This window comes from Alexandromys fortis, unplaced genomic scaffold, assembly GCF_014885135.2.
Source record: "Alexandromys fortis isolate MF-2015 unplaced genomic scaffold, M_Fortis_MF-2015_v1.1 scaffold_48, whole genome shotgun sequence".
In the NCBI taxonomy this organism is placed as follows: Eukaryota; Metazoa; Chordata; class Mammalia; order Rodentia; family Cricetidae; genus Alexandromys; species Alexandromys fortis.
Genome location: NW_026067947.1, coordinates 2,996,074 through 3,018,722, shown reverse-complemented (window position 1 = coordinate 3,018,722; position 22,649 = coordinate 2,996,074). Strand labels below are relative to the sequence as shown.

General features: G+C 44.8%; 1 protein-coding gene across 12 annotated transcripts in view; it reads left to right on the top strand.

Moving 5' to 3' along the window:
* The window catches only part of Foxp1 (forkhead box P1), a 622,100-nt gene that overhangs the window by 436,487 nt on the left and 162,964 nt on the right, over positions 1-22,649 (top strand). The window contains exon 1 of one of the 12 annotated variants that reach the window (XM_050149378.1): positions 15,062-15,215. The exons of the other annotated variants lie outside the window; for them this stretch is intronic. The gene's annotated coding sequence lies outside the window, so the exon portion shown is untranslated. Of the gene's footprint in view, positions 1-15,061; positions 15,216-22,649 lie in introns of those variants that run through there. 12 annotated transcript variants of the gene reach the window in all.

Sequence of the window (22,649 nt, the reverse complement as noted above, 5' to 3'; positions counted from 1 at the left end):
AGGGAAGCAGGCCTTGGTCCATCCTTACTCCTGACATCTAATTTTGTGCGTCTTTGTCTCTTACCTCGTCGCTGAGATATCTTACATTTTCTTTAGCAGGGAGGTCCTCTTCACTGTTTTGTTCAAACTCCTTGTTAAGAAGCAGCAAGACAAGGTTTTAAGTCTTGAGTACAATTCAAGAAATAGAGGCAGGATGATCTCTGTGAGTTCAAGATCAGCCTGCTCTCCATAATGAGGATAGCCCAGGCTAGATATAGAGAAATTCTGTCTGGCAAGCACTATAGAAGGGAGTGGTGGGCTGCATTCCTGCCACCCGGCTCCCGGCCGCCTGGCTAGCTTATGCCCCGAAATAACAACACACAAACTGTATTCATATAAACACTGCCTGTCCCATTATATCTAGCCTCTTCTTGGCTAACTCTCATATCTTGCTTTAACCCATATCTAATAATCTGTGTAGCACCACGAGGTGGTATCTTACCAGGAAGATTCTAGTGTACGTCCATCTTGGGCAGGAGCTTCATTGCGTCTGGCCTAGAAAGGAGAGGCATGGCGTCTGGCTCACTTCCCTTCTTCCCAGCATTCTGTTTTGTCTACTCCACCTACCTAATTTTCTGACCTATCAGACCAAGCAGTTTTCATTATTGATTAACCAATAAAACAACAGATTGACAAATGACCTTCCCACATCAAAGCACAAGCCATATGAAATCATAGTAACTGGAATGGCTTCTGCCTGATACTTTTGGGTAAGCAGTATATACAGCATGGATACACTGGACTGACGATGACTCCTGTCTCCTGTGGGATGGATCAAGATGCCATGAGATTTATTCACACTTCTGAGAATAACATGCAACTTAAAGGTTGTGAATTGACCACTTCTGATATAGCAGGCCTGGTATAGTGCATGTCTTTAATCCCAGCACTGGGGTGGCAGAGGCAGGCAGATCTCTGTGGGCTCAGGGCCAGCCTGGTCTACACAGTGAGTTCCAGGACAGCCAGGGCTATATAGAGGCCTTCTTTAAAAAATTTAATTTGAACTATCTGTTTTTTAAATTTTCCTATTTAATATTTTCAGATGATATTAACTACAAGTTATTGGACTGGGGAAAAAGAATACATCAGATACCGGGAAATATGTATACTTCTCCATAAAAAAATTTAAAAAGCAAAATTATAGGTTAACACATATCTGGAGTTGTATTTTTGTTGTTGTTGTTGTTGTTTTTGGTTGGGTTTTTTTGTATTTTTTTTTCAAGACAGGGTACTCTGTGTAGCAGCCCTGGCTCTCCTGGAGTTTAACCCTGGCTTTCCTGGAGTTCACTCTGTAGACCAAGCTGGCCTCAAACTCACAGAGACCCACCCGCTTCTGCCTCCTGAGTGCTGGGATTAAAGGCGTGCACCATTACAGCCCAGTTTCATTTTTGCAGATTCATTGAGTACTGCCTTCCAAATTTCCCTGAAGACAACTTTTGGATTGGGCGTGGTAACTTTTATTTTGTAGCCCACAGCTATAGTAAAAGTAATAATAATAATAATAGCAATTACATCGTTTCCTGGGGGCTTGGGGCAGTTTTAAGAAGTACTGTATATATGCTAAACAAGTAACTTCTCACCACAACCATAACAGCACGATTTTCTCTTTCACTTTACGTGCGAGGAGTCCAGTGCAGAGTGGATACTCCCTTGCCTAAGTCAGGTGTGGAGCTGGAATTTGCAGCCAGGCCGATTCCACACCGCTTTCCACAGTACTGTGTACCAGCCGGGAAGGGAAGGTGGGCAGCAGCATGGTTGCCACCTCCCACCCATCCTCTCCTTTTTCAGGGAAATACCTTTTCCTACACTGTGTGTGGGCTGTCAGAAACATCAAGGATTTACAGTGTCCCTTCTCTTCTGTAGCCAGAGAGGGTTTTGAATTTGTGCCTTGATCATTATTAGCATAGGTAATTAGAATAATTGGAAGATGATACTCATTATCTAGTGGCTCCTGAAGGAAATGGTACAAAATCAAAACCAGTGAGGGGGCTGGGGCACTTGTTGGGATCGTCCTCAACACTGTGCCAACCCCGGTTGATGGTACTTTGCTGTAATCCCAGCCCTTTAGAGGTGGAGGCAGATGATGAAGGTCATCCTTGGCTACGTAGTGGCTATGGGGCCAACCCAGACCACATGAGATGCTGCCTCAAACCCACCAAAACAAAGGAGCCCACATGGATTCTAGATGGCATCTGCCAGCATAGCTCCGCCCATGTCTTCTCCCAGTATGCCGCTCACCACCATGTTCTCCATTGGTCCCTTCTTACCGAAGAGCCGAGTGAGGCCTGGCGGATGTGACTGGGCTGGGCTGCAGCATCCCTCTGATGCCTGAATGATTGGTATGGCAAAATAGCTGACAGAAAGCAGCTTAAGAAAGGAGGGACTCATGTGGGCTTCTGGTTCAAGGAGACATGCTTGCTCATGGTGTGGAAGGCTTAGCTGGGAATAGCTGGAGCTCTATAGACAGGACCATGAGGCTGCTTGGTAGACCCAGAAGCAGCACTGGGTCTATAACCATAAGACTTGCCGCCAAGGGATGTGCTTCCTCCAGCTACACACCAACTCATAACGATTCTGCTGTCTCAGAAAGCAGCACCGTTGTCCTCGGGCCAAGCATGTAAACACATGAGCCCACGGGGAGCATTTCACACCAGACTGTAACAGCCACCCCACCACGGTGCTCCATGAGGGACCAGAATACAGGCTCTTCCCTTCTTCTCTCCCACTTGAGTTCTCATCAGTGAAGAACCCCTTTCAGTGACTGTAGTGATGGCTCAGCAGGTAAGAGCTGTGATTGTTCTTGCAGAGGACCCAAGTTCAGGTCCTAGCATGCAGGTGGTAGTCACAGCCACCTGTCACTCCAGTTCCAGCTGACCTTTTCCCACCTCCTCAGGCACTGCACAGATGTGATACACATACTTACACACACACACACAATACATATAAATTAAACGTATATTTTAAAAAACATCTTTTATAAACTTTAAACGGAGGCAATAAGATTTTTCTCTACTCTCTGTCCTTTCTTAATACATAGCATATTGTCACCAGTCTGGCAGCTTGCACATGCTGTTGGTAGCCTATGCTTGTGTAGGTCAGGAAGGCAGGTGCAGTGTTGTTGGGCTATGTGCTCAGGAGATCAGCAGGCTGAGATGAAGGTCTTAGCTGGCCTGAGTTCTTGCTGAAGATTGCTGTGTTCTCATGCAGTTATGAACCGTTCCATGGTTGAAGGACGAACCTAAGGTTCTTATTCCCATGCTGATTATTGCTTGGCCCAAGGCTGCGCCCATCTTTTGTGTCTTCTATGGTCTCTTGCCCCATGAGCAGCTCATCAAGAAGCCAGCGACAGTGCATCAGATCTTTCTTGTGCTTCCGGTCGCTGGCATCCTCTGCCTGTGATCTCAAAATGCCAGGTTAATCAGGGGATCATGTGATGCTGCCCCCTTCAGATAAGCATCCTATCTCAAGTCCTGCTGAACTATGACCTTGTTTACAGCTGCAGATTCCCTCGGCATCAGCCCCTCTCTTGTGACTGACTGACTTCCGGGGAAGGGGTGGGCACCTGTGCCTGAGGTAGGGCTGTGTGCCATGGAATCTTGTTAGAATTCTGCCTACACCATTATAAGAAGACTTGAAAACAGGTAAAAGCAAAAGCAAGATCTAGCCTCCATAGTAATCATATAAGTGCTTTGATGATTTTAGGAGGTGTTTCTGTTTCTGCCAACATGATGCTTTTTGCACTTAATAGATCATTTAATAATAAAGTACATATTTGTGCCAGGCGGTGGTGGTGCGGGGCCTTTTATCCCTGTACTCAGGAGGCAGAGGCAGATGGATCTCTATGAGCTCGAGTTCAACAGGCTCCAAAGCTACACAGAGAAACCCTGTCTTGAAAAACCCCCCAAAATTGAAAAGTCTATTTGGGATCTGTGTGTCTCTGCGTACTATAAGGGAACAAGACATTGTATTAGTTAACTGAACAGTGGTGTGCCACTGCCTGCTCAGTAAGCTTATCTCTTTTTACCATTGCCTCTGCTCCAACTCCGAGGGCCTCCCTTCCTCTGTGCCTTTTCCCGCCGGATTCATTCTGTGCTCTGTCACCTGCTCAAGGATGATTTCCCAGATGACTTACTGCCATTACGGTAGAATTGAGGCAGTGGATCAAGTTGTTCTTGGATCGTGGCTCTTATCTTTCTTAGTCGCGGGCCTCTGCCTGCACGGTATCTCACCCCAGCTGGACCGTGTGAAGTGTTGGGAACGGGAGGCCCTGCTCTGCCCTCCGCTCCCTTCCAAGGCCCATGCTCAGCATTCAGTAGATCCGCAACCTTCTGTGATTAATGACCTGCGAAGTCGGGAAGACTCTGGGACTGGAGCGTCGTCCACATTGCCATGTGCTGCAAGCAGCTGCTGGACTCCCGAAGCCGAGTTACTCATGAGGTCATTGCTAAAGCAGTCACTGTTTGACAAGAGCCTGATTGACAGTCATAAAGCACTCAGAGACAGGCGACTGCAGATGGAGGCTGAGAGGAACAGTGTCTGCATTGTGCTGCGGAACTTGGGGTCCTCCAGGAAGGAGACAGGTGGTGAGCCTCGGTATCTTGGGTTGGCCCATGTGTGAGTCATAGTTCATGGCAATATTCTTTTTTTTTTTTTTTTTTGTAAAGAAAGGGTCATGCTCTGTAGCCCAGGCTGCCCCTCAACTCACCAAGGTTGGCCTTGAGCTTGTTGTCCTCCTACCTTGGTCTCTCAAGTGCTCGGGTTAGGACCGCAGGCACTTTGTGTTTAGTGGTTTCAGTGTCCCCGCCACAGGTGCCTCTGCCTCCTTTGCCTCCTGTTTTGGTTCTTCAGGCAGCCACAGTAGAGACCCACAGAGAAGCTGTGGAGCACTCTGGAGCTGACCAGCAAAGCAGTTGACTTAGCCGACGCTGAAATCAGTGCGACCGTCTGGAAACCAAGCATTCACATCCATGAGCCCGGCTAGAACCTGATTTCCTCCGTGAAATGGGTAGACAGTTCCTACCACGCACAGTAGAAGGACAGTGATCAGACATTCCGGGTGCATTCTTGAGACTAAAAAAAAAATACTTCTAACATGACTATTAAACCGAATTATCTTAAGTACTGCCTTGTGCATCTGGTCTGGAATGGAGATATTCATTTTTAATAGCAAATAGTTTGGGGAAGTTACTATTTTCAAGTTGCAGCAGATGATGAGATTGGCGGCAATGCGCTGCTCCGGCTCCTCGGACCTTCCCTCTGTTCCTTCTGGATGCTCGGCTTAATTGATTTTTCCCTCCGTGTAAGTTAAATAGGGACCGCCTCTGCTCACATCTTTTGTAGATAAGCACATTTCACACACAATGACACAACACGGAGCGAAGCTTATCTGTGTTTCTTTATGATTCAGAAGGCACTTTGGAACCTGTAAGGCCTCTGGGTTTTTACTAGGAACTCCAGCTAGCATTTTATTGTAGCTGTTTAGAAGCACTGGGTGTTAGCCAGCTTGGAAAGCAACCTCTGCTTCCCTCCTTTTCCCTTCTGTGACACACGCTCTAAAAATAGTCAGGTTCAATAAATCTGGACCAGCCCACTTCTGCCCGGCCCCAACACGCTTGCTCAGTGCCCTGGCCAGTGATGGAGGGGACTTGAGCCAGTAGAGGTAGCACTATGATGTTGGAGATCAGTCCTCAGAGGGGCCTCCGGTGTTCGTAAAGGACTGGAATTTGTTCCAGTTTGCTCAGGGTGAGACCTAGGTCAGGCCATTCTGGGGAAGAATGGCGGAGTTGATCACTGAACCCGCCTTCCTCCTCTTTTCTTTCCCATCACTCCCCAGCTGCGGTTCTCAGCCTTCCTAATTCTGTGACCCTTTAATACAGTTCCTCATGTTGTGGTGACCCCCACCATAAAATTCATTCATTGCTCCTTCATAAACTAATATTGCTACTGTTATGAATCATGGTGTAAGTCTCTGATATGGGATCCCTGTGAAAAGAAAGGTCTTTTGACTTCCAGAGGTATCAAGACCCACAGATTAGACCTTCTGGCCTAAGAGGACACAGCGGAGTACATTCTCACAACAGGTCTAACGTCCTTAGCAAATCTCATGTGGGAGAATGAGGGAGCCTGTGCTGTAAATATCTATGTGGGTGTTATTTCCACACTGGGAACTACTTTGCTGCCGTTTCCTTTATTCTGACTGTGATTTAGAGGAATCTGAACTGCTGTTGTTACAGTAGTGTAGAAAGCCCAGTCTAGGATTGAATTCCATCCGTGCACCATCTGTAACAGGGGAGCTGAGAGGCCGCTGTGCCCCCAACCAGCTGAAGGTACTTAAATGGTCTCCCCCAGAACCCTTTGTATGCCCCGGTTTCTCCTGTAAACTGGTGCTGGCTACTGCTTAGTGTGAAAGGAGATGTCTGGGAAGGAAATTTAAGACACATGCAAACATTTTCCATTTTTATTTTTCTTTGAACCCAGAATAAGATGCAAAGTTGGGATGCCGGTTTCAGAGTTGTTGGCATTATTTGGTTAGATTTCCAGGTGAAGTGTGCGAAAGTGATTATAGATAATAAATATCTTTTTAAAGAAATACTTATTGCAGAGGCAGTTTTTCCACCGTTAATGAGGGCAATTTGACTTGGTTGAGGGATCGCAGTTCTTAAGAATTAATGCAGTAATCCAATTCAGAGATTTAAAGAGATCTCAGATTTTTCACAGGTCGCGTGCTCGCGAATGTGCTGCTATCACATAGCAACTAATGGGGTTGAAAACCAGCCTGTCATTTACTGTTCCTCGCCGCACAGTAGCTTTGCCCTTGGTAGGAAGTGTACTTTCTCCAGGCATTGCAGGTTATTTAGAACTGTGGTGTATTTGTAACACTTTGGAGAGAGAGTATTCTATTACCCAAAGCCTCTAATGACTAGGAAAACTGGGGTTATCTTTCCTAATTACATGTTTGAATCCAAATCGCTGAAGGTCTGGTGAATACCAGGCTCCGAGGAGCTGCCTCCTTGCCTTCCTTTTCCTACTAGGTCCTTTTATTTTATTATTTTTTTTCAATGTATTTCTTTTTTTTAAAAAAAATTAATTCATGTATCACTGTATTTGTGCTTGTGGGTTAATTGTCACAAATACAAAGGTTACAGCCATCATAGTCATAACTTTGCATCTTTGATAATGGTGTATTTATTATTAACAGCTGTGTTCTGCAAAGGCTTATTTGGAAAGGATGCTGGAAATGCCCCTAGTTCCCAATCCTATTATGTTCCTAAATCTCAAGAATTCCATTTGAAGCCAATTAGAAACTCTCATGTAGTCCCTACATGTGTTCCCTGCTGTTCTGTGAGCAAAAGGACCTTTTTTCTCTAATTAGAGAAAGGACTAGAGCTCGTGAATTGTTCTAAGCAGTATCTGCTCCAGCAAGAGGCAACAATGCATGGCAGGGTGCAATCACCTATACCTAGGGGGCTCCCTGCATTTACCAGGTCCTGAGAAGACAGTTAGGCTGTTCTCCTGACCTGGACTGCCCTTGAGGACCTAGCTGGCTGTTCATCAATTTTGAAAACAAAACATCTTGTCGATGCCAGGAAGCAGAGAGAGTGAAGGCCCAACTCCTATAGAATTCTAGAACTTGACTTGAAAGCCTGTCTTCTTCCAGAAGGCAAATAAGCGGAGATCTCTTTGTGGTCTCTTAGTAGGCTGCGGACACTGTCTACTATTAACAGCCTTCACAGAAGGCAGGTACTGCAGTCTTTTGTTGTCCAGTCTTTACTGCCACCGTCGGCAAGTGAGGCTAGCCAGAGGTGTAGGAATAGGATCAGAAGGCCTGTGCAGCATCCGTGACAACAGAAGCTTTCGTTTCCCACAGGAGTGGGCATTTCGTCTGCATCTAGGAGGCCACCCACTCCTAGGATCTCTAGACATATTCCCAGGGCACATGGCTGGGCCCTGTAACTGTTGATAAACAAGGATGCAGAGGGGGAAGAAAGGTGAGCAACTTTGCCTCCAGAAACCACCTCAGACTTCATGAAATGGATAATGTTTTTCTGAGATGGACTGTTGGGGATGCCTTAAAATAAAAGGCTATCGAGAATCAAGCATGGGCGCCTGAAGTCGGGCAGGGGAGCAGAGAGTTTGTGGTTAGTTTCAGTTCTTCTGAGAAGGGGTCATCTGTCTGTCAGGTGGCTAACTCTGGAAGGATTCAGGGGCCACTGGGCTATTCTGAGATCTCTACAGTCAGCCCACTCACCAGCTCCATCCTCAGTTTTTGCCTTCTACCTTTGCCGAAGCATGAATTGCCCATGGCTCCATAATGCTAATGAAAAGCATTTGTAAAAGAAGCAACTGGAGGCCTGACATCCTTATGCTCATAAGGACCAGGAAAGGTGACATGAGACACAAATACCTCTTGCTCCAGACACCCTACCTGTTAGTTAGTTAGAGGCACATCTAACTTGCTATTCTAATTTTCTTCCACCAGTAATCTTTTTTTTTTAATGTTGTATTTCTCGGGGAAAGAAAAATAGATTTTAAAATGGAAAAACCTGTTCTTCAATTGAGTATGCAAAAATCTCATTGCAGTATTTATTCCAAACCTGCTCTCATAATGTTCAGTCAAGGAGAAAACAGCGAAAAACAGTTGTTGATGGACTTAGCTCAGAACTGGATTAAATAAGCATTAGTCTAGGGGAGCTGATTACAGGAATATGAAAATGCGGTATCTTAATGGTACATATTTTTATGTGGCAGCTCAGTTGCCTTTCATTTTGCAGCTAATATGTCTATTCTTATGAGTCATTTACTTCCTTAATTACCTTTTGCAGGCAAGGCACCATGGTATATTAATGTGAATGATTTTTACTGCCAGTTTATCATACAATGCCCCAGAAGTTGAAAGGCGTAATTGACTTGGAAGAACAGCTCGTGAAGGAAACAATATTTAGTTGACAGTTTTCCTTGTACTCTCTGTTGACGTTTATGAGTTTACACTATGCTAAAGGAGTCATAAACACAATTTTCTCTCAATAACAGCAAAGGGTAGCTTCTAAAATACATTTGTGGAAAACACATTTGTTCATTTCCCGAATAATAGGAAAATAACACGTTTCCAGTGATAAGACCTCTCCGATTGCCAATTGAATTAAACCTTTGAAGGTGTATTTATAACCTGTCTCCGAGCATTAGAAGAGACTGGGATTTGATGGGATTGAAACGGCTTAATGAATATTTAAATTATCCGCAGATTTGGGTAAGTCATATTTAAATCTAGGTGTTTGGGGTGAGACTGGAGCAGTCCCTGCCAGCTTCCTGAAGAAAGGGGAGGCAGGAAGGGAGGGAGCTTGGGGAGTGGGAATTGTCTGGAAGATTCTTCTCTCTGGAAAGTCTGTCACTACATTTTGGGAAAATAAAATACAAGAAGGCACAATGGGTACAACTCCTTCTAAGGTCTGGCCTTTGAACAGTTAAAATAAACCCTCTGGTAGTTCTCTCTAGAGCTGCAGTCTTGAATGGGTGGCTTGTCCTGAGCTCTGCTTGGCAGGTTCTGTGCTCAGCCTGCTTCTACAGGCCCCTGGGCCTGTGCAGGCTCTGGTTTGGCGCATTGGTTCAGAGGGAGTTAAACCTTTCACAGTTTTCTGGATTGTTTGCAGTTCAGTCCTGTGCAACATAATGAAAGTTTTCTAGCCATCTGTTGTTAAGCTGGCGGTGAGCAAGGCCAGTATATCCAAACAAAGTCCTGGCCGCTGTAAACTGAACCTGTCAGCTTAGCATAGCTCTGCTGACCCCTCCAGCTCGCAGGGCAGCCTCGGTACCAGGCACTGGCTGCTGAGAGCTTTCAAAGGGAACTCTTTTGCCGGTAGGCAGTGGGGCCTGTTTACTTTTCCCTCTGTGTACCTCTCGCTGGCTTGGACTAGTTTATACTTAATGTTTAAATGGATACTTGTCTCCCCCCCCTCTTTCAGAGGGAAGGACATTACTACTTACTGGGGGATTTCACTTTAGGGAAGAGTGTAAGTGTTGATAAAGACATGTGTGACGGCTGTGGATCAAAGGATATTAAATGCACGTATTTTGGTTTCATTATTTTGTCTCCGTGTTTGGGGACAAATCGTTCGGGCAAAGAAAGTCCTAAGTTTATTATATTACTTACAGCATTTAGAACTGTTTGTGGCTTTAAGGGGACATTTTTTTTTCTGTCTCTTTCTTTCCATTCCTTTCTGCAATTTGTATTTCATCGCCATGAGTTAATATGCAGCATTTCTTAGGTGAGCAGTACTTGCACCATACTCCCTGTTGTATGGAGGAGTACCTCCGTACCTCCTTGTCTGAACTAATTTACAAGATATATCTATTGCCTCAGATTGTCCAGGTTACCCCTAAAATCATTGCATCAGTTTCTGTTTTTCCCCCTTCTGCATCAGTGAGCTAGTCTTAACTATATATGAAATATTCCTATATACATGAATCCCATGTGTATGCATGCATATATACATCTGCACATGGATATCTGTAGACTTACACACACATGCATGAACTTAGATATTTATATGTATATCTATTGATTACATAAAGTATATTTGCTCATCTTTATAAATCTGTTTCTGCTTAACCTTTGTGGGGTGGTGACTATGGCTCATCACGCATTTCCTCTCGTGCACTAAAGATTATATTGATACCCCCATGAGAAGATAGCCATTGGGAGGTATCACCAAATCTCGGTGTCCATTTCAAGCCATTAAAACATCCAAAGAAGTATGGCCACTACTGGTGAATGGCCAATCCAAAGTCCTTTCTAGTCCTGTTAATAAGAAGCCGACCATGAGCTCACACAGCAAGAGGACAGGCAGGAGGGCGATGCATGTTTGTGCACAGCACTGGTGTGAAAGGGTTTAGCCTCGATGGTGCAACAAAGATCATGCAGGAGGCAGGAAACCATAAGTGAGGGGTGGGGGGACACTGAGGCCTTTTCCTCTAAGGGACAATGGAGTGTTGCACTAGTGGGAAAAAAAAATAAGCAATTTAAAATTTAAATGAGTGTGCTTATTTCAAAAATACCATAGAGTCAAAATCTGTTTAGAAGGTGACTGACTTATAAAGTACTTTTTTGTTTTAGTTTTCTTAAGTGTAACGTTTCGGGTGGAAATGTCAGGTACCGGGTAATAACCTTGGTATTTAGGATTCCGCCTTTCAGACATGACATTGTGTTTGGTTGTGTGTCCTTATTAGTATATTTTTTTTTTGGAGGAGGACCACATTAAGAGGTCACCTATTAGCTGTGTTCTTGCTGTCTTAAACTCAGCCCTTCTGTCTATTGAAATCAAACCACTGTGTAAACATTCCAGTGTTGTTCTTGGTCTCTACAATGGCCCGGGGATCGGCTTTCACCTGCTTGCACATCTTCAAGCAATTAAAGCAATTAGCGAAGCCATTTCACATTCAGAGCTTCAAGGTCTATGGTGACATTCAAGTCCAGCAGAAGTCTGAAAGGGGAGAAAAAGAAGGAAGGGGCCTGAAACATGGCTACCATTCCATGGCCCTGAGCAGACGAGCTCTCTGTTAAAAATGGTAGCTTTTTAATGGTGTCATTATGAGGTTTTTAAAATGACATCTCAAAAGTTGTTTATATCAAAAAAGCCCAACTAATGAAGGCCTTCTTACTTGGCAGATTTTTTTTTTTAAACAGGCCTTTAATGTCCCAAGCAAAGGAGTGGAGGCAATTGCATTCTTTGTGGAGGAAAAAAAAAATCTATTTTCTACTGTACCAGGGAAACTGCATTTCACTTTTATGGTAAACTTCCCTTGTTTGTGGGTAAATGATGGTAATGTGGCATATGGAAGTTGAGAAATTTAGGGAGTAAATTGTTCCTTGCTGTTGATGTCAGGAGGAGGCTGGCTTGTTTGATGGGGTAAAATTTACATCTCCATGGGATGGGGCAGAGGTTAAGTTTTTAAGGCAGCCTAGACGCTAATATGGTGTTTGTTGTTTGTTTGTTTGTTGTTTGTGTTAGGAACATAAGTGAAACCATTTTTGTGGAACCTGGAAGTTAGGTTGACCACAGGTCATGTTGTTTTGAGCTAAGAATTTGTTTTGATAAAGTAAACACAAACATGTTTTGACTCACAGGATATTATTGTTATAACAGGAGGAAAATATTTACAAATAGTGTGAACATATAACATGTTTGGACTGTGAACAAAACAGAAAAATATTTATGTTAAAGAATGTGCAAAAATATTTACCCCAAAGTTAAACACATAGTCCCACAGTCAAACACCTGATACAGCATGTACTGGCACACACCAGGAGTTTACACACAGAAACCAGCAATGGCCCCAGGATTGTACCATGGTGCTCCCAAGACATGGCATCGCAAACCCCTGTACTGATCCCTCTTGGCAACAGCCTGCCTAGCTGCACTAGCCCCTGGCTAGTGCTCCCAAGCACCTTCTGGAACTTCCAACAGTGTCCTCCTCCTGGTCCTCCTGGCTTGCCATAGCTGAAGGTCACCCCCAGCTGGTGGAGCTGCTCCTGAAGTGTGCACACTGGGGAGAATCCCACCTCCCCACCCCCCCCCCCTCCCTGCTCCCCCCCCCCCAGGGGCCTGAGGCCTTTCCTTCCAGGGGCTCTCTAGCCAGCAGGGTGAGATGATAAGGCTACCGTAATCTTTATAATAGGATGGTGTTGTAAGGAATGGTTCCGTGAATAAACTGAACGTATATTTGATAGGCGGGTCTTGTGTGGACATCCTAACTGCAGAGTGCCTCACAGTCTCCTGGCCCCGCGCCTCGCAGTTTGTTTCCATGTTTGTAACTCAGTTACCCAGGTATCCCGTTGATAGAAAACAAACCATAAACTGATTACAGCTTTGGAAATTGGGTTGTGCATTTTTGAATCCATATTTTACTGTGGGCTTACTATGGAGAGAAGGCAGGGGGAGGAAAAAGGGAGGGAGGGGGAAATTTATATATAATATAAATATAAATTTTAAAAATCCTAGCATATAGTATTTAAAAGAGAATCTCACTTTTCCAATCTCAGAAGAAGGTCACAGTTGGGAAAGAACCACAGGTAAATTTTGTAGAATTCTGATGTCCTTTAACCTGGTTCTGCCTCTCCCTGTTCAGTGTTTGTTAATAAACACCTCCAGGGCAGAACTGCTTCCCCTGTTGTTGTATGCATTGACTTTAATTAAAACAAGAGGCACCCTTTAAAACAATAGTATCCCTCTAAGAAAAAAAAATTCTTTGAAATTTTTTATGCCCATAAAAAAGTCCTTGTAATAATCCCTTTAAGAGACTGACCTAGTTGGCTTAAAAGCTTCTAGGGGTGGAACAGTGACATATGTCTGGGACTGGAGGAATCTGACCGTGTGTGTGACTGCAGGTGGGGCTCTTGCATTCATTCACTGTCTAGCCGGTTGAGCAGAGTGTTAGCCCCCATCCTAGCTTGGTTTGGGCCTGACTGGCCACCTCCCCTGGGCAAGGCTTATGTTCTCCAGTGCTACATTTAAGAAGAGAAACAGGGATGGCAGTACAAGGTAGCGTGTGGGAGCCTGGGCACATGCCTTCCTTTTCCTCCTGCTCCTTGAAGCAGATTGTTAGCAAATCCTTTGGCACCTCTGTAAATGGACCGGCCCAGTTAGAGAAGAGCCTCTTCATTGGACATTCCTCTCTCATGCAGGGGAGAGGCAGACGTGGAGGCTCAGGAGGGAGGTGAGGCAGAAAAACCAGATTGATCCCATTCTCCCCCCCCCTCGTCCTGTTTCTGTGATCTGCCTTTTGAACTGTTTTTGTGGCTGATCAGTTCCACCTAATATGTCTCTTGATTTTTGCTATTGTAATACTCGGGCGACATGCTGTTCTCTTCATTTCTGTAAGCTTTAGATGCTTCTGCCTGTCATATTCTGGCGGTTTATCTTCAGCGTCTGGATTTGCTTTCAGACTTGAATGTCTATCAAGCTGCCGTTGCTTTGAATGTGAGATCAAAAGAAGATGAATTCCAGTAAAAAAAAAAAATTTCCTTCTATGAAGAAAAGATTGGGGCCTATGTAAACATCTCACTGACAGCTCCCAATGAGTTATTTTAGCCGAGTATTAGCACCTGCCTGACAGACAGGCCAGCGTTCCATGCTCAATAACAAATCAGATGCGTCTGTGGCAGAGACTCAGCCACAAGAGCAGTACATTTTAGGAAGGAAGCCTTTGCTGTATCCTTGTTTTCAGATGAATATGGCTCTTCCTCCCGTTTTTTCACTGACCTGCTACACCTCCTGTGGCTGGGTTTTTTTTTTTTTTTTTTTTTTTTTTTTTTTTTTTTTTTAAATGGTACCTGTCAGGTTCTTCTGGTGACTGAAGACAGGACCTTAATAATCAGTTTGGGACAGGGTAAGGAGTACTCAAGCAGGCAAGTGGGCACTGTGCGATACACAGGTAGTTTTCCTAATAGCAGAGGAGCTAAATGTGGAGGGAAAGCAACCAAAGCAGATACAAGGCATATCCTTGGAGTGCCGGATGTTGTGATCTTTAAAAAATATATGTGACTAAAAATCCTCTAAGGTCAGCAAGGTCTGAATTCATATTCTCTCTCTCTCTCTCTCTCTCTCTCTCTCTCTCTCTCTCTCTCTCTCTCTCTCTCTCATCCTGCCTATGTAAATGTCACCACAAAAATATCTAAAGAGCAGGTTTCCTGAACCCTGTTGGTGTGTACTTGCCTCCTTGTGCAGGAGCTGTGTTTGGCTAGGGCTTGGTCTACCGGGGCACGCCATGTGTGCTGTGTCCCTGCTTGCCGTCCTGGAGTGATTTAGATACGTTGAACATTAATAGATTCCTTTAAGTGCTCCATACAACTTGGAAAATTACCTGCAAGCTCCAACTGATCTTCCAGCTTTGAAAGTGAAGAATTACTTGAGGAATTCTTGTGGTTTCCTTGTCATTGAGTGAGAGCCCAGCCAGCTACTGTGGAGACAAACCTCCCTGAGGTTGCCTACAAAGGGCAGCGTTCCAGTGTGTTTTCTCCTCGAGTGTGCTTCAGCCGCTCAGCACTTCCTGTTTATTCAAACATCTCTTTTACCACTCGGCAAACCCCCGCTTCGCAGAAACAGCCAGAGCTCATCCACAGCGAGACGGAACTGCAGAGGGAGACGGTGCCGGCTCACTCTGCCAAACTCTTCATTTGCTCTGTAAGTGTCCAGAGGGAAAAAAAAAAAAAAAAAAAAAGAACATTTTCAATGGGTTAAACTTTTAAGCTGGGATCTTTGCTTGGGCAGCCGTTCGGTAAAGGACAAACTGAGATGCTTCAAGTTGTTTACTGTGTGCTTCCTTCCTTCCCTCCCTCCTCTCTCCATCTAAGCCTTTTTTTTTCTTCTTCTTCTTCTTCCTTTTTTTCCACCATAGGGATCCTGCTAACTCCTTGTTAATTCTCTCTTGCTTTCACATGTGGCTTTGGCTCCGATCAGGAAGAATCAGCCAGTGTTGTCAGACACTTTTACAGGCTGGATGTAGATTGTAACTTTCCCCTGCTGTATATGCCGGCTGCTTTTTTTCTTCCTGTTATCTCGAGTCCTGAGAGAGTGTGGGGATGGGGCCTGTGACAGTGTGCAGAGTTGTCCTCGGAGGTTGACATCATGACACCGTCATCGCGGGCGAATCGGTCTTGATAATATTTGTACCAATTTCATGCCAATAAAAGTCAGACTGCCGAAACACGCACGGTCATTATCTCATTCATATGACTATTGTTTAAACAGAGTGGGCTGCGGAGGGAAAGAGAAAGGCTGCCTTGCTCCCAGCAATGGTGGTTAACTGTGGTATCGGACTCTCTTTTGACCATTTTCTCTGTGAGTAATTAGGATGGCGGGCAAGCCCTGGCACTGGGGCTGGCAGAGCCTTGTAACTCTTGGGCTCTTCAGGAGAAATGGCTTTCAAACACATGGTATGAGCTTTTTAAAAATGGTTCCACCTTTTCCTGCCCTGGTCCACCCTCTGGCCTCTCTTCCCTCCCTCGACCCCCCTAGCCCTGTTCTTCGGCTTCACTATAATTGGCAAGCCAGGTGCTATTTTTTTTTTAAGCTATGTTCTGATGAGGGAATAGACAGGAAGTAGAAAATTGACTCTTTTGATCTTAAGAGAATTGCTATTATTCTGAACTTGGTTAGTCCTCAGACTAAATATCTATTAACTTCAGTATTTTCAACAGCATCTTTTAGGGTAGGGAAAGAAATAGGGTTTTCATAGTCATCCAAACCGTCTAATAGGAGAAACATGGACACAAACAAGTCTCCCTGTGTGTTGCTGTGGCTGGGATGGGTTTGTTTTTTATTTTTATTTTTTTTTATTTTTATGTTCAGAAGTTGTTCTGCTTTGCAGGAGGGAGAAAAGAAAAGATGTTTGCCACTGCCTTAAGGCCAATTTGTTTAACAGTAGGAGTAATTGCGGGGAAGATGGGAAGAGTGAGTGAGGTTATATTTACTCAGATGGCAGTGTAGGTGTGGGCCCGAGCAGTGTGGGAACAGTGGGCTGCTTTTCTTGCTCTCTCAGCCTGTTTGATGACCATCAAATTTCCCAGCTCGCTGATTTTGTTTTTTCTGGATGGCATGTTTGATTATTTATCAGAAGGGAAGGGAGGAGGTGAGGTTGGTCACAATAAACATGTGACCAACGTCTGTTTTGTTTTCCACTCTGAAAGCCTTGCCCTTTACCAGATACACAGAAAATAATAAATGCATTGTTTTAGGATAAAAGGAAACTATACCCGTGCTTTCTTTCTTTTTTTTTTCTCCTTTTCCCTTTTCTTCCCCCTATAGACAAGTGAGTTAACCCTTCAGGCTCAGGAGCTTTTTCTCTTTCTTTTTTAAATTGCCTTCTGATACTTTGTCAGGCTTTGTAGTAAGAATGACTTTAGTGCAGTGGATGGGTACCGATTCCCAGGATTAGCGGTTCGATGCTTTAGAAGGTCTAGATGCCTGTGCCGCTAAGTGCCACTGCGTTGTGGTATATTGTGGCTCGCTTTAGTAGGAATCCCATCGCACTAATAAACAGCTGTTATAGCTTTGGTGACGGCGAAGGTATTTAGTTAGTTAGTTTGTTTGCTTGTTTATCGGGTGTTTTCTGTTTTATCTGACACTAAGGATTGAACGCAGAGCTGCGTGGATACTCTTCTCCTGCCTCCTCTTCCTCTGAGCACTCATCACCAAGGGGTTTGGGGGGTTTTAAATCTCAACTGTGAGCAGCTCAGCTAAAGGCTCATGGATGAGTGTCTGTGGCTCGTGAAGAACATAGTTAGTGCCAGCCAGTGTTAGACTTCTCCCTAAAGGCTGTCACATGCTACGAGAGAAGAGGTCCACTTGGGCCTTGGTGTCCCTCAAAAATTCCTTTTCGGGCAGGAAATAGTTGAGCACTTGCCTGGTAGGCGTATGGCTCTGGATGAAATCTCTAGTTCCTCCTGATGATATGCATACATATTCTAATAGTATGCTAGATTATGCTAGTCTGTGCAATTACCTATTATTTTTTTACAGTCTCCAAGACTGTTTGCAAGTACTCCAGAGTCCAAGGGGAAGTCCCAAGCTGAGATTCAGTGTAGATCTAAAATTATCTTTTCATTTTATCCCCTCAGGTTTTTAAGTGGGGTTGGCATGGTTGCCTGTGGGCATTATCTGGGCATAGGTACACCTGCTGGTACCTTCTTTAGCAAAGGAGTCAGGGTTCCCAAAGGAATACCCTCATTCAGACTCATCCTTTAACAGGGATGTGCATGGGGCCCCAACCTGGGGGGACTAGCCCAGGCAGAGGCAGCCCTGTTAATCACAGCTGAAATCTGTGTGTTTGCCTATACTGTTTGGGAATGTGAACTGAAAATATGCACAGAGAGGGATTCCCTCTCCATTGACTATATAAGGAAGAGTGCAGCCAAGTGCCGATACAGCATGGCTTCCACTTGGCTGGCCCTGCCTTGGGCTTGGAGATTGCAGGAGCTTTTCTATGGGGAGGGCAAGAGTGGGAACCAGTAGCCCGTCCGCCTCCTCCCTTGTCATCTCGAATACTCCACAGAGGCCGTTGGGTTGGATAATCATGCTTTGTAGTTCTGCAGAGCCTTTTGTCTGTCGAAATCAAAGTGCCTGACTAATGTGAACTTGTTGATACTCAGAACACCCTTGGGACATCAGTAGGCTGAAAAGGTGATCCCACTTTTGAGGTGGGAAAAACGTCCTGTTGTTAAAATCGTTTACAGTTCCGGGGTGTGTCTGTGTGAGTGCTGAGACTGGACCTGCCCAGAGAGTAGGAAAAGCCTTTTCTTTCCCCTGCCGAGTCAGGTTCTATCTGACTGCAGATCGTCACCTTATGAGAAAGTGTTCTGCCCTGAAAAAAAGCTCACTTGGAGATGATGGTGGCAGGCGATAAGACCTGGGCCTGCTAAGTACTCATCTATTTCTGCTGAGAGTTGGGATATGATTGCTTTTGTATTTTCAATATTCAGCATGAGCTGAACATCCTGGGTTTTATTTTGTTTTACATACATGGAGGATGGTGATGTTGGGGAAAAACTCGCGAAGACACATACCTGTCGGTTATGAGTCAGTTGCAACTTGCTGTGTGGTTTGGTTCTTTGTAGATGTAAGAGCCGAGCCCTTTTATTCACCCAGAATGTTCTGAGTGACTGAAGCCCTGGGCTGCAGTGACCTCTCTGTGGCTCCCAAGCACATAGTGAAAAGTTACTTGAATGCCGCTTGCTGTTCTAAGCCTCAAATGGACAGGAGTTTGTGATATATAGTACAGTGGTACTAGTTAGGTTATTTTGGTTCCTAATAATGTTTGTTTGTTGGAATCTGGGTATATAAGTTAGATCTAAAAACCCCTTACATTTTAGAAGTGACTTTCAAAGAACCTTCATGATTCTAGTGTGGCTCAGGAACCTGTCTTTTCAGCAGGCCATCAAACGCTGACAATGTGTCACCGGCAGGTGGTGGTGTCCTGCTTGGGCTTTATTGTTTTTTTTTTTCGTAACTCATTCACTCTCTTTTCTGCCTTTAGCTGTGTTAATTATGGCACGGGTTCTGGGATTTATTCCTGTCCTTGCTGTTAAGAAGACACCAAGGCACAGGAAGGTTTAGTGGCTTGACCAAACTCACACAGCTACCAGGTGTAAAGAGGGACTTGGGTCCAGCCACAGTGACTGGTTATCACTTAACCACCCTGCAAACTGCTTCTGCAGAGATATGCTAATGTGTTAGAAAACAAAGTCACCCGATTTTAGACTTGTAATAATTCTCTCAGGGTCAGTAATTCCCCCAAATTCCCAGCGAATCATTATTTCTTCATGCTTGCAGACTCAAGTTCAACCATATGCTAAACTGTGGTCACTGGGAGTTCCAGAGGTCACTGTCACTCCCTGAACATGGCTGTAAGCACAGTTATGCACCAGACAAGCACAGTTTAGTTTTAAATGTTTCTTCAGTTCTTAATTCAAGCAGGGTCCCACTGTGTAGCTCAAAATCAGGCCCTAACCCTAGCCCTCTTGCCTTAGACTTCGGAGTGCTAAGGGTGTCAGGCATGGGCTGCCATGACTGATATTTTGTTTTGATTTTGGTTTTAGGATTTTACTTTTATTTTTAATTTATGTGTGTATGTGGGGGAGGGAGTTGTATCTTGAATTCAGTGCCTGAGACCTGAGGCCATCAGATCCTGCGGAGCTGGAGTTGAGAGGTGTTTGTAAGCCATCAGGATGGATGCTGAGAATTGAACTTGTGTCTTCTGCAAGAACAGTCTGAGCTCTTCACTGCTGAACCATCTAGCCAGCCTTGCTTGGTTTGTTTTATTTTTTTTTCTTTTAAAAAAAAAAAAGGCCTTTTAATTCTTTGAGCAATAGTTTCCCCCCGCCCCACCTAGTTTTCTATTGCTGCCTTCCAAATCTGCCATAAGGATAGGCTCTTTTAAAAATATGGTCACTGGGGCTGGAGAGATGGCTCAGTGGTTAAGAGCATTGCCTGCTCTTCCAAAGGTCCTGAGTTCAATTCCCAGCAACCATATGGTGGCTCACAACCATCTGTAATGAGATCTGGTGCCCTCTTCTGGCCTGCACATATACACACAGACAGAATATTGTATACATAATAAATAAATAAATATTTAAAAAAAAATATGGTCACTGTGCAGTAGCTTTTGAGCTGGAGGGAGAGATAGCACTGTAGAAAGCTAGTCTGCTGTGTGCCGCTCAGGTTCCATCCTCAGTGGAGGAGGGATGGAGGAAGGAGCCAGAGGGATGAAGAAGGGACAAGTTACTTTTGAGTATACTCCTTTCACATTTTAAGAAGGTGTTGTGTGTGTGTTGTGTCTGTGTTGTACATATCTTTTAGTGTGGGTGTGTCTAGAGGCCAGAGATTAATGTTAAGGATCATATTTGATCACACTGCTTTCTGGAGACAGCTTCTCTCACTGAGCCTGAAACTCACCCATTGTCTTTAACAATAGGACCAAAGGCCTAGGGGATCTTCCTGTCCCCCTGCCCCAACACTAGGGTTGCAGACACATGTCTCATGTTGTGCCCCTTGTATAGGTTCTGGAGATCAAAGCTTAAGTCCTCATGTTTGCATGGAAAATACTTTATAGACCGAGTCATTCCCTAAGCCCCCTCAATATCCTCTAAATGTGCCTTGATTTTTCTTAAAGATTTCTGCCATGCCAGCCAGGTAGTTCCATTTCCACCTAACAGAAGAACACTACAACCATGCACTATGGGGTACAGACGGCATGCACTGGTGCCATTCTTGCAGGACGATGAACGGATTCTCTCCGGCAGTGTGACTTTAGACACAGGATATGAAGCAGTTTAGAACCAAGGAAGACCCCGAATTGGCACTCAGGAATTGGATAATTGATGCCCTTCATTCTTTATCAGGTGTTCCTGTCAGTACAGTCCTCTCCCTCTGCTTTTTTTTTTTCTTTGCTTTTACCAGCCACATAGATTCTTCTGTGCTTTGTGCTAATAGTATCAGTTCATTCGGCGGCCAACCTCCACCTGGTCCTGAACTGAGGCCTTTACGTGTGCACGTCAGAGAGTCTGTATGGTTTCATCTCGCTCTCTGTTGTCATCTGTCAGCTGCCTAGCGTGCTGCCTCCTGGAACGGTGAGGACTCAGCGTGGTGATGAGTCTTCAGTGCTTAGTGCTTGCCTGGTGAAAATACTCAGCAGCTGCACAGTTGGGGTGGCAGAGTTTTGTTGTTGATTGCAAGTGATCTGCAGAGTTCTGACTGGCCTTGAAGTTGCTGTGCAGCCCCGGGTGACCTTGAGCTCCTGCTCCTCCTGTGTGCGCCACTCAGTGGCTGAGATTCCTGTCACCATGCATGGTCTCCCTGGAGCTGAGGATCAAACCTAGGGCTTTGTGCCAGCTAGGCATGAACTCTACCAGCTGAGATACCCCCCAGTACTTTTGAAATCATTGTCTTTATCCTCAGTGATCAAAGCTCAGAGCAGTGTGGACAATGTAGCTATTTAACAACCCCTAGCTCTGCTGCTGGTGGTGGTACACGCCTTTAATCCCAGCACTTGGGAAGCAAAGACAGGTGGATCTCTGAGTTCGAGGCCATCCTGGTCTACAGAGCAAGGGCCAGGACAGACTTCAAAGCTATAGAGAAACCCTGTCTCAAAAAAACAAAACTAAAACCAAAACCAAAACAAAACAAAACAAAAAAACCCCTAGCTCCACCACATTCGTGTGTGTGTATATATATATGCATTTTAATGTATAATTATAATAGAGTGTGAGAATATACAATGAATTCAAAACCAGAGCTGTGCCAGACATGGTGGCACATATCTTTAGTCTTAAAAGCACTGGAGAGGCAGAGGAAAGCAGACCTCTGAGTTTGAAGCCCTTCTATTCTGTGTAATGAATTCCAGACTGGCCAAATAAAAATAGAAATTAATTAATTGATGAAGAAGAGGGTGAGGCAGGGCTGGGGTAAAGGCTTAGTGTGCAAAATACGTGCCATCCTAACCTGAGAACCCAAGCTCAGGTCCCCAAACCCACATGAAGCACAGTGCAGTAGCAAGCATTTGTAATTCCAGAGCTGCTCTGCCAAGAGGGGAGGCAAAGACAAGAGAAGCTCTGCAGGTTCAAGAGTCACATAACCAGGCATGCTCAGTAGAAAAGCAGCAGAGTCTCTATCTCAAGCTAGAAAGCAAGTCTGCCACCTAAGCTTGTCCACTCGGCTGCACATGTATTCTGTGCTGCACGCGTACCCAAACTCTCTCACGTGGACAGAGACAGACAGACAGACAGGGAGACAGGGAGACTGTGAGAAAGGGAGACAGACGGAGGGGAGTGGAGAGAGAAAAGAAACAAAAAGCTGGACCAGAGATCGTCTGTCCCTGAAAGCCAGACCACGTGGGTCCAGAGAGGTAATTGAAGGTATAACTTGAGACATATGTCTAGGTGCAGCAACTGCTACTCACTGGGTTTCAGGGAAATTGTGAATTTCAAGAAAGAAAAAAAAAGAAAGAAAGACAATCTGTGTTCTTACACTTGGAAGAAATAGTTGGTAAGTAAAATGCTGGTGAGAACTTAACTAACCCTCAGATCTCACATTTGAAAATATTTTAAAAGCCAGGAGTGGAGG